This window comes from Thalassophryne amazonica, chromosome 1, assembly GCF_902500255.1.
Source record: "Thalassophryne amazonica chromosome 1, fThaAma1.1, whole genome shotgun sequence".
Taxonomy (NCBI): Eukaryota; Metazoa; Chordata; class Actinopteri; order Batrachoidiformes; family Batrachoididae; genus Thalassophryne; species Thalassophryne amazonica.
Window position 1 is genome coordinate 154,045,290 of NC_047103.1, and position 13,372 is coordinate 154,058,661.

Sequence of the window (13,372 nt, forward strand, 5' to 3'; positions counted from 1 at the left end):
TGTCAAAATAAACACTGGTGAAATTATGTCTTGATTTCTATTTAATGATAAATATTATTTCAAAGCATTTTTGTCTCATTAAATTCACTGAAACCTTTGCACAGTGCTGCATGCACAGTGCGTCCTTCACATAAAATTGCAACATCTTTCTAAATACAGTCAAACTGATGCCGTTTGCATTAAAGAGCTTTTTTTTTTTGTCTCAAAAATAAATAAATAAATCATCACATCCTCTAATGTCATGTAATCTTTACTTTCAATTGGCCCTTCATGGCAGAATGAACTCAACTGGCATGAAAACAAATCTGCACAATGTTGTATGGAAAAAGGAGACTAAACATGCCATCAGCAGGATCACTGCTCATTTTGATTCCATTTGCATAAACTCTAAGCAGGAAAGCAATCTGTCAAAGCAGCAGAACAGCTCTATGAATTCTACAAGTACAACGCAAAAGCCTCCAAAGCCAACTTGTTTGACTCTTTTTGGGAACATGTTGTACACTGAGAAATTGCTGCTGCAAAACCTGAAAGTTCACTCCAGCTGGAGGTTAAATGGTTAAGAACGCGCCATTAGGAAACGCCGCTTTATGAATGATGCATTTTCTCAGATGGTAATCTCCTTCTAAGCTGCCAGCGGCACCCTAGGTCGAGCCCGCGAATGATCAGGTCTTGGGGTAAAGGGCCTGTTGCTTCTTTTGCTGATTGTACACCTCTGGATACGAGGTTTTATGGACCGTCTTTTCCAGGCTACCATTCCAGAATACAGATGTCTTACCCTCCAGCCAGTCTGTCAAATAGAGAAACACACAACATGCTGAATTCATTCAGAATACTCCCTTAATTTTAGCATTATATGTTTTTCTTTGTTGCCCTTTCCTCTGTGGTTTTTGTTATTCTGTGTCACGAGCTAACCTGGAGTACAGGCTCACCACCTCAGCATTATATTTCACTTCTGAATATCCTTCAGAATGCAATACAGCAGCAATATGATCTTAAAAATGAATCAATATTTTAAAGCGGTCAGTTCTGGGAACACGAGCTTTTTTTTTTTTTTTTTTTTACCAACTTTAACTTTTGGCCCCTGTACAAACTGAAACTGACCTTTGTCACCATTCTTGCTGCTTTTACCTCATAACTCCATAACATTCAGTTATAGATTGTCCAAACTATACCTTTTTGGAATCTTTATGATCAGGCAAATAATGTGGTATAGCCTCCAATATGATTGAAGCATGTTTTAATTTTGACCCCTGTGTAATTCTTCAATTGACCCCTACTTGGCTGCCTATTAAAAATTCAAGTGGCCAATCAGTTTTTCAAAAGAGTTAATGTCTATGGAGTATTTGTGCCGAATTTGATGCTTGTATCACCATTTGCAGGATTCCACTTTAAAAATTCTCTTATCTGCTGCACTATATAGTGGCTTGCAAAAGTATTCAGCCCCTTGGTATTTCACGCATTTTAATTTGTTTATGGCATTTCAAATACAAAAAGTAAATCAGGCTTCTCAATATAAACATTTCTAACTATAAAAGCTAAGATGATGGGTTGCATAAGTAATAGAACACTTTGGTATAATACCTGTAAATAATCAGTTTAATTGCCAGTTTTCTGCAGACAAGTCAGGAGATGGATACATGTACATTTCCAAGTCACTGAATATGTTGTGGACTTTATTTACATCAGTTATGAAGAATACAAACAGTATGGCACTCTATGGTAAATCTGTATGGAGTAGACAGTTCTCAAATACTGAGTGACTGTGCAAGAAGGAGAAGAGTGAGGAAAGCCACCAAGGCACCCAGACAACCCAGGAAGAAGTTATAGGCTTCTCTGGCTGTGAATGGAGAAACTGAGCATAGTGCATGTTTTGCATTTTGTATTTCCAGTTATACAGCTTCATGATGAAGTGGTATAGAGGAGGATTTTCTTTCATCAAAACATTAAATCTAGGCTTGCATCTCAGATGCACCTTCTGGCAAATTATAGTGGAACTTTCAGGTCTTCTTTTTAATAAAATCCTCCTCTGTACCACTTCATCATGAATACTTTTGCAAGCCACTATACATGAGATGTAAGATGCTACTCCTCAGTGTTTCTCAATTACTCTCAAAAGTATTGGAACACTTGGTATTTCACACATTTTAATTTGTTCATTCCATTTCAATACATTTTTTTTCTAAATTATCTTCCTTAAACTCAAACTGAAAGCAAATCTCTACAACTTGATGTAAATGAATTAAAAATATAAAATCCAGCTTCCTGATGAAGTGGTGTAGAGGAGGATTTTCTTAAAAAGAAGACCTGAAAGTTCAGCTACAATATGACAAAAGTACATTTGAGAGGAAAGCTGAGATTTGATGTTCTGGTGAAAAAGCTTTTGTATTTCTTCATAATTGATGTAAATAAAGTCCAAGACATATAGTTCATGTTTCCATCCCCTGACTTGTCTAAAGAAAACTGGCAATAAAATTGATTATTATTTACAGGTTTTATCAAGTTTTAGAGATTTGTTTTCAGTTTGAGTTTGAGGAAGATAATTTTAGAAAATTTTATTCTTTAATTTTTGTATTTCTTGTATTTCAAAATGACATAAACAAATTAAAATGTGTGAAATACCAAGTGTTACAATACTTTTGGAGGGCACAGTATCCTAACCTTATGAGTGCAAATGAGTGTACTGTTTGTGTAAGAATGTTTAATTTTCACTGTTCTGCACTTTGTGTGAAATCATAGTCATATCGTATATCATATTGATATGACAATAATGAGATACGATAATTTGGCCATACTGGACAGCCCTACTGTCAGCTAGCTGAAAACCTTGAATATTAATTTACATCTACATAAAAAAAAAATGCTTAAAATGGGGTTGAAGAGGGCTGTAATTATTCTGGGGGTGGAACCCCCCCTCCCCCACCAGAAGCTAAAAGGTTTTAGTTATGCTAATGCTCCCCTGAAGCATTTGCTCAAAAAGAAAAAAGTCTGAAGGACCTCAATGACATGGTGAGATGCTGATGAACTTCACTCATTCATGTCTGCGACATATACATGTTATTGCTTTCTGTGTGGTTAATTGTACTAACAAACCATCTAAGAAGCCTTTGCTCCAGTACAGTATTTCAGTTGAGTGAAATTTTAAGATTTTAATTTGTATGTTGACACCAATTAGCAGGTATCCTTAGATTGGTGACATTAGCTCCACTATTACTCCACCTATATTCTGGTCATAATTTTTAATACCTGCACCACTACAAAAACCACTGCTTATTCTCCAAAAAATGTGTTACTCACATGCCAAGAAAAGAGCCAACATTACTTTGTTAGGCGGAGTCAGGCACTGCTAAGATGGCAATGGTTTGGAACCACATCATTTGAGCATCAAAAAGACTCATCAGAAAACCTGTGTGTGACATCACAAAGTATTTGTTCAGGAAATGTAATGTTTATGCATCCACCACACCACCTACAGTCGTGGATTGCAATCAATCAGGCAGACAACCTGTCCATCCCACCTCTTGAAAGTAACCATCTACCTGCCACAGCCAGAGGAAACAAGAGCATCCACTTGACTTTCTCCAGCATTTGGATCCTCATCACTGAGGTACCTGCGTGCTGGATCATCCACAGAGAAATGCACCACATGGTCAAAATGTCAGAGCTGACGCTCCCTCACAATAAAGCTGATAATCATCATCTCCATGTACCTAAGTAAGGAAGACCTCCCTAGGGAGATGAACAGAGGCATTCCCACCACATGCCTGAACCACCTCATATGGCTAAGCAGTGGCTCTACTCAGAGTCCCTCCTGGATATTTGAGCTTCTCAGCCTGTCCTGGAGTGTAAGCACAGATACCCGATGGAGGAATCTCATTTCTGCCGCTAGTATCTTTGACCTTGTTCTTTTGGTCATCACCACAGTTGAAGATAGGAGCATAGATTGGAGCTTTCTGACTCAGCTCTTTCTTCAGCTTGACCATTGGGTACAGTGTCCACGGGACCTCAGATGCAGCACCGGTTCTTCTAGCGATCTCAAGCAAAAACTTACCTCCTCTCAAGACTTCACGATACTTAAACTCTTCCACTTGGAGCAACAATTCTCCCCTGACAATCCATCATTATCCAACAAAGGATGAACAAAAGGTCTAATATTTGGAGGTGCTGATCCTCATCCCAAACATTCCATTTATTCTTTGTTTTCTGTTGATCATCCCAATACTGCCCCAAATGTTCATTGGTATATTGCATCTTGAGGACACGTATCATTAATTTCTGAGGGCGTGCACAAGTGATTCACCTTAGAATACAGCTATCATGTGTACGCAAATGTGTAGTTAAAAAACAGGTAGACCATCAGAACCAGAGTCATCACTCTCATGCTACGATATCGCCGGCATCAAACACCTACAAAAACCAACAGGACTTATGGAATGCTGGAATGTTCATAAGCAGCAGCTTAAGTGTTGCTTACATTTAGTATCAAGCAAGTGTGCGGTTCCTCTGCCCCTCCATCTCTTGCCTTTATTAGCATATAATCTGAATGCTGAGTGCGCCAACAATGATCTAGTCAACACTGCTGGATGAGGTCAATTCTGAGGACGGCCTTGCAACGCGTTCTGAATGTGTCTTTGCATACTGTAGGAAATCTACTGCAGCGGGAAGTTAAGTGGTGGTGAATGCCAACAGTAGACCTTCCAGACTGCCTTTTTTTGAAAATACAAAGCATGGCCCCCGCCATTTGTGCGGCGCTCCATTTTACCTTTTGAACAAGCAATCCAAGAGTTTAACCCCAGAATATTATCTGTCTTTTCCCTTCTCCTGTGTGCAGAATGGTCAGCACTCATCACTTAAAAAAAGGAAAATACAATTTTGTCCTGTCGGTCTAGTCGAGCAGCGATAAGCCGCACTTTTAGAGTGCTGATAAGACAACCTATTAAATATAATTATAAAACGGGTTGGTACAAATTGTTAGTGCTGCAGCTATCTTCAAAACGTCTTAATGTCTTGAAATAGCCCTGGTGATTTAAATCATTTTAGCATTCCTTGCAATTAGCTTTCACGTAATAATACAGAAGCTAATTTCGGCCACACGTTGACATTATAAATGTAATTGGCTCCCATTCACATCCACAATGTGACACATCCATCAAGCCTCGTGGGCGACATTTACGCCCACGTGTACACACGTGTTATGTTCACTCGTGCATGTTAGCCGCCTTGCATCTCTAAACACTCACCTTTTTTTTTCTTCCTTTAACCAAATCTATCAACCTAAGTCGTTATAATGACTCGCCATTGATTGCATTCCCTCTTTCAATTTTATGCTCTCAATAAAAATAAGAATTTACAATGCATTCTAATTACACTTCTTAGGTGACCTATGCAACGACTGTTTCCTGATGAAGGCTCATAATTGGCCTGTCACAGTTCAGTTAGAGGCTATTGTGACACCCCCTTCCCCACAGGCATGGCCGGCATCACTGGCTGTTCATATGTTTAAATAATAATAATAATAATAATAATAATAAAAAGCTCCAATAATAGTTAAAAAGCTATTAAAGTGGATGAGACACAGCTATGCCGCTGCTCCCTCTAATTTGAGACACTGAGCAGAGGCCTGTGTGGAATATTCTCCAGGGAAAACTATTCCCCGTTGACTGGACCATATGCCTGAGCTGTGCACGTACACATGCACATGCCAACCACTGCACATCTGCACCGGCTGTGCTGATAGAAGTGTGCACTCCGTTTGTGTGCAAACTGCAGCTGGAAGTGTTGCCGTCACAACAAAGTCTGTTATAAGCAAATACTGACATGCAAAAAGAATCCACAGGAGATTAGAATCAGATCGGAATTAACGAGCAATTCCACGTGTGCACTGCTGCATCCCGATGGAAGTAACAGCTGAACATGGCATCGCTACATTTACTCTATGTGGTACTCCAACGTGGTGAATGTTGTCACAGTGAATGGCGTCAATTAGGGTTGGCCGATTCAATTCCATCAATTCCATGTACAATTCCATCGTTTATCGCTGATGGCTGGGAAACATCACAATGTGGAGCCACTGCCCCCCCACCGTGGCATTTACACACTAATTCCACTGTTCCTGCTATAAGGTAACATATATTTATTAATTTTTATCTGGGATAAAATTTTAAGGAGACTCAGCCACAAACGCAAAAATGTCAGTATGACTGAATGCTATTACAAAGAGTTCATCTGCTTAGACGAAATGAAGTGGACACTCCAAGGGTGTTCTGTCCAAATGTGCCGTGGTGTGCTGTTTGGCTTACTGTAATGTGGTGGCTGTGGTGTCACACACCTTGGGGTGCAGTTTTCATGCCAAGCACAAAAAAAAAAAAAAAAAAAAAGATATTAAGAAGGGCTTGTCTGCCTGGAGTTACTCAGACATGCAATGGATCATCTGACTCAAAAGAAAAAAAAGAAAAATCCTGTTTCAAGAGCTTTGTCAAGTGCTGATGAAGTCTCGACTGCTCTAAGTCCAAACAACAGCTGCTGGGAAAAATCAGCTGACGTGTGCCATTACTTGGACCATTATGGTAAATCTATACCTTATCAAAAATAAGGAAGTAAAATGGTAATAATGATTTCATTTGAGCAGACCATTTTATAGAGTGAAAAAGGAAGTATATAGAAAGTACAATTAACCCTCTGGGGCCGACACTGTCGTATACGACGGCTAAGACCAAGCTTTACTAAATTATAAATAGCTTTTTAATGATATGAGATAGAAACTTCCTTTTTTTTTGCTGAAAAGTTAACTCCGCAGACGTTCAAGCCAGCCATCGGCCATCTTTGTACTCCTCATAGAAGCTGTGTGATGATGTGCGCAATGTGAGTGTCCAATCGGAATTGGTTCACCGTCACATGGTTTTCCAAACTCCAATCGTAGGACAGATTTACCTCACGTGAAAAGCCAAAGATCGTTTTCAGGAGTGATATGTTACTAGTTGGCCCGTTTGAATAGCCCCCTGGGTCCTCCAATGAGTACATCCAGTGCGCCATGCACCATTACGCACAGCGATCAGTGAAAGCAGACAGAGCAGACAGAGAGTCTCTGATGACAATCTCACGTGCTCAAACAAAGAGTGTGGAACTATCAAGACTGCTCCACTAGTTTGCATGTGAATGTTACTGGATAACTCTGTTGCTTTCTCAGCGTAAAGCACTTGTTTACCATATCAAAGGAGCGAGGGGGAGGGCCGCTCCTCAGACTGTAAGGAGCCAAAGTGAGCCAAAGTATGAATGAAATCTGCTTTAGGAGCAGCACAGGGCACTCCAAAACACAGTAGAAGTAGAGGTTGTGATGTAACCTTTGTGTAATAGCAGACAGAAATTGCTTTGAGATGAAGACAAACAAAATGCATTGACCATTTTGTATATATTGTTCAAAATGTGCATTTGTTTATTGTTTGAACCTTTTTGTTGTACAGTCTTTCACACAAGACCTTAAATTACCTTCATAAAGTGTCAAAACAGTTGTTTATTATAGTTTGCTGTGTGTTTTGAATATATGTGTGGAAAATTATTTCCACCTTTCTTATTTCTGATTGTAAACCTTTATTACACTTATAAAACACAACAAAAGCATATATATATTATGAAAGCACAGGTTGTCCTGAAAAAAGAGACATAAAACTTGATTGTGGGATGCAGGGAGAGCTGTTAACAGCAATAATAAAACATTTATGCCAGGCTAGTGAACTGTCCAAAAATGCCCTCAGACCCCAGAGGGTTAAAGTAGCACCGTCGGACTTTGCCAATCCAGCCACCAACCCCTGCTGAGAGATGCACCTAATGTGCGTGTTTTGATGGCGAGTGGAAACCATAGACTGTATATGTACTAGGCAAGCACTGTGTGACATCACTTACAGGCTTTCTATGTAGTCCCAGAATAGTCGATGTTAAGACGATATCTAGGTATTAACATGTTGGCAACACCGGCAGCGTTTACTCTGCTACGTCAAAACTAACTCATATAGACATAGCGCATGGGTGGCTCCGTTGTGTGATTAAAGATGTCCCTATCTGAGTTCAAACCAGCTAACCTAACAGGTTAACCTCTGTTGGGGTGTTTACTAAGTCATATTTTTTGGGGACTGCACAGTGGTTCTCATAACAGCTTGCTCTGGTGTTGTCAGCATTAAAAATTACGAGCCACTTATTTTCTTAGTAATCATACATCAAGGGGACCTAATGGATCAAGCTGCTAAAACTGCTAATGCTGTTCACATACAACAATAAACAAAACAAGAACTGTAGTCAGTGAATATTGCAGCAGGGACATTTTTAGATGATCCATTTGAAAATTTCATCATGCAACAAGCCATATTATTTCAGGTATTTATACTAAAATGTTCAAAACTACAGAAAAGCTCTCCACAGCAGCTAACATCTGCATCGAGTGCTCCAGACTTATTTCTGCTCTGAAGTTGGATATTTAACATGTACTTATATGGGGAACTGCTTGCTTTTGGAACCAGTGGCAAGCAGCCACTCAAGGAACTGCAACTCTTTCTTCTTCTGGGTGGGCCTCATCTGAGCCCATCAAACCTTAAAGCTTGGTGGAAACCAATGCAGACACAGGAAGAAGATATAAACGCTACCAAAAAAAAGGAGCATCAAAAGGAGGCAGCTGAGGTGGTTCGTACATCTGCTGAGAATGCCCCCTGGTCATCTCACCGGGGAGGTCTTCCAGGCACGTCCAACTGGGACGAGTCCCCGGGGACTACATTACCTTTGTGAAGACTTGTCCGAGGATAGGGAAGTGTGAGCTGCTTGGTCTACTGCCACCGTGACCTGCATAAGCAGAAAAACTGAATGAAAAAAATTGAGCTAGACTTCTGTAAAACTGAATTCAGGTTTGTTCCTGCTGTAAGTTGAGAGTACTTCAAGTTGCACTATCATGAGTTATATTCAGCTTCTAACTGAATGTGAAGCTAACAAAGCAGAATCTAAGAATAACTGAATGTAAAACTAAGTAGTATACAGTGGACGAAATGTATAAAAATAACTGAACATCAAAAATAAATGACTGAACAAAAAACAAAATGAAAATATAAAATCCAACTGAAAAGCTAACTAAAATAAAGTACTTTTAACATTTAAACTCAAAGCCAAATAAGAGAATGGAGTTTAGGGTGACCCCCCCCATAAGAAAACAGAACCCATACAATTGTAATAAATCCTACAATTTAAGATTATACTTCAGTCTGTGTACAATCATTTCCCAAAGTTTCAGATTTTCTTGGTTGCTTTGCATAAAAGTCATGTTCTTTCCAAATTGCACTCCAAATGGCATTTTGTTGTCAAAATAGGCTTCCTGGCAAAATGTATTTTCCTTGATTGACCAAGATATGTTGGGGAAGACGACTACTGGAACAGTAATCTTTCCCATAGCAAGGCCCAGTATTTTACTGTTACCAGTTATTTTTATAATCTAGACATCCTTAGGTTTCTAATGATACCAAATTTCTAGGGTTGTGGGGGGGAGTGCACGTGTGACCATGCTGGCCCATGGCCTAAAAATGCAGGCCACAAGAAGCAGGTGGCAAATGAAAAAAAAATAAACAGGGGGGTTATTGTCCAAATTATCCAAATTACAGCCCAAAAAAGACTCCAAACACTGACAAAAAGTGAGGCATGGGAAAAACATCCATGACAGGGGACAGGAGACAGACCACAAGACACAGACATGAACACAGGACCGGAAAGGCTCACACACAACAATACCCCCCTCCCCCAAGGACGGTTCAGCCAGCCAAAAGAACACCCCCAACACAGAATGGAGAAAAACACAGCACAACCAGGACTGAAATCAAAACCACATAGCAAAACAAAGGCACCAAAAAAAAACCCCAAACCCGGGCACGAGGAGGGGGCCAGAAAGGCAGGACCATAGCCAAACAAACCTGGAACACCAAAATGAGGATTGTGCAAGGAAACACAAACATTTGGCCCAGGGGCCAGCAGATACTAAAGTCCAAGTCCAATGGCCAGACCTGCGACCAGCCGGAGCCAAAGGCAATGTCTTGGGGTCGACCGCATGATCCCCGGGACTCCTTGCGACATCTGGAGGGTGACCATGTGGCCGCCAGGAGTCCAGTGAAGAGTTGGGAGGACAGCCGTGCAGCCAGCTGGAGCTGATTGCAGCCTCCAGAGGGTGGCCATGTGGCCAGCATGAGTCCATCACAGGGTCAGGAGCATGGCCGGACAGTCCACTGGATTCCACCTCTGTAGGGGGTGGACAGATGGATGGCCCACAGAGTTCCACCTCAGCCAGTGGTGTACAACTGCATGGCCCACTGGAGCACCGACATCCTCAGGCATGGGACTGGACGGTCCCCCAAACCCAGAGCGGGCGCTTAGAGGATGACCTCTAAGCACAGATTCGGCCAGCTCCTACTGGATCCTGATGTCATCAAAAGCCAGAGCTTTCTTGCACAGTTCCTGCATACTCCATCGGGTCGCCAACACAGTCGAAGGTGGGGGTGGACGCCCCCTCAGGAACTGCAACCCAATCTGGAACAGAGTCTACTGGCTCCTCCGGGTCACTGACGTCATCAGGCGTGGAGCAGAGGCCCATCCGAAACTGCAATGTCCTCCAGGGTAGAAGCAAACGGTTCTCCCAGAGTATCACCGTCAGATGGGATGACCTCCGACCACCTCCAAACTGAATAACAGAGCCAAAGTTATTAATCTTTCTTTAACTTCTTTATCTGTTCCTAAATGTTTCAAATCTGCAGTGATTAAACCATTACTTAACCCCTTAACGCCCATCATCGCATATATGCTACAATCTCTGACTCAAATATGCAACTTACCAAATTTACCTGTACACCCGTTGTCGCAAATTTGCAACATACCATCATTATTATTATAACATAAAGTCATTACCAGAATACCCAATATTACTATCTAGTTTTTGTGCAAAAGTAAAATTAATAATCTCAACATTATTTACCATCTACTTAAAGGCAAAAACACACAAAACATTTTTTTATATATAGCTATATAAATTCGGGCGTTAAGGGGTTAAGAAACCTAATCTTGACCCTAGTGTATTGAAAAACTATCGGCTGATATCAGATCTATCATTTTGCTGTAAAATTCTGGAAAAAATGGTGTCACGGCAGCTCGTGGACTATCTTACTGAGAATAATCTCTTTGAGCCACTGCAGTCTGCTTTTAGACAATATCCCCACCCGGAAACTGAACATTCTTTGAATGTTCATTGAACGTTTGCATGAGAACATTTGCAAACATGGCATGAACATCATATGAACAAAGAATGACAGGTAATGTTTGCATGCAAACGTTCAATGAACATTATACAAACATTCACAAATATGTGAACAGTTGAACCAGAACATTAAATGAACATTTGTAGAATGTTCAAATGCTAACATTACCTATCCTCATTCTTTGTTCATATGATGTTCGTGCAATGTTCCTGCTCAATATATCTACAACTTTTTTGTGATTTTTCCTATTGAGAACTAAAAATGACGTAAAACAAACTTTGTTTTAAAATTCAACAGGTTTTTTTCAAATAGTAACTTGCAATGTATTCATGGAGTTCACATATAAAATCAATAATGCAGAAACGTTTGAAATCACTTACAGATTTAATGATGGAATTCATCTTTACAGAATTAAACATCATGCTCAAAATAAAAAAGCACATAAAATGAAAAATTTTCAACTTTACAAAAGATTTCTTACATGGCATACCACCTACACTACTCCAAAAGATGTTCACACAAAATAAGAATAAATCTTCGAGAAATAATAATGAAACCTAAAAAAATTCATCTATTGATCTACAACCAACTACACATTTTAGGAGCAAAAATAAAATTCAGCTTACATCGACATACAGTTAATAATACTTTGATATTTAAGAGCAAAACTGTGGACAGTTTTAAAACAAACACTCTCAACTTCCCTGAGAAAATTGCTATGAAAAAATATTAATATAAAGTTTTTAATCACAGATTTGAAGACTCAGTATGACATTAGTCAAATACGACAATGCAACTTGCTGAACACACATTTTCAAGAGCGAAAGTGAACAGTTTAACACAAACATTACAATCAATAAATTTCCTGAGGAAATTCACATGACAAAACACTAAGTTTTTAATCACACAGAAGTATGACAGTCAGATACGACAATATAATTGAACACAATTTTTAAAGCAAAATTGAACAGTTTTAACACAAACACATTACAATAAAATTTCCTGAGGAAATTCATGATAAAAAAAAAATACAAAAATAATTAAAAAAAATTTAAATTAATGTTTGATCACCAGAGAAAACGTTTCTCCAGAAGTAAAACAAAATTTTATCAAAAATATTCCATGTACAAGGCAAATTAAATGCTGCTGCTAATCTGCTTATAAGCTTTGATATTATGAAATATAAACACAATGCTAAAATACCCTTAGCCATATGAGGATTGTCTTCATAATAATTACTTAATTGGTATCCCAGTGCAAAGTGTGTGTGTATATATATATATATATATATATATATGCCCTTTATTGTGTTATCTGTGTATCTCTAATATATTCGCCTCTGTATGTTTATATTGGTGTTGTAGGATAAACTCAATGACATTTTAATGGCATCCAAAGGAGATCATGCGTGTGCACATGCACGAGCTTCTGAAAAATGTGGAAGTTACCATCGACTGCAGGATGTGTGCACACTGATGTCTACGAGATGTCTTGTGTTACAAGGTTGTGAAAACAGCGTTTTCCTTTTTCGAAGTGTTTTTCAGTACCTTTTACATAATATATGATAGACATGTTAAATTTACACAGAAATTTACCCCCCCCCCCCCCCCCCCCCCCCCAAAAAAAGACAGATTTGCAAGATTGTTAGTTTCTCAAACCAGTAATCTGGGTCAGGAAGAAGTTCAGGATGGTCCCATCTATAATTCTTCTGCTTGGATAGGACATCTTCGGATTATGGCACAATTGTAGAAATGATGATTGTGATACAATCTTATTTAACCATTATAGTACAAACCTCGGGATAATCGGGCTGATGTGAATCAACTGCAGGCGCACACTCAACCCACTGATCAGATGGAGGATTCACTGATTCAACAACTCTTATGGCAGCCGGCATGGTTGCTGTTGGGGGGCGGTGGAAAAAAGCAATAATCCAAAAATATTATCACAAGCTTATCTTCATAAAGTCTCTTTCTGGGCACTGACATTACTTAAATTTCAAATGCATCAACACCTAATAAAAGAGAGTATATATTTTAGTCATGTTTTAGTCAAAACATTAATTAGGCCTGTGCCTCTCTGTGGCTAACGTTAGCTCTGTGCTA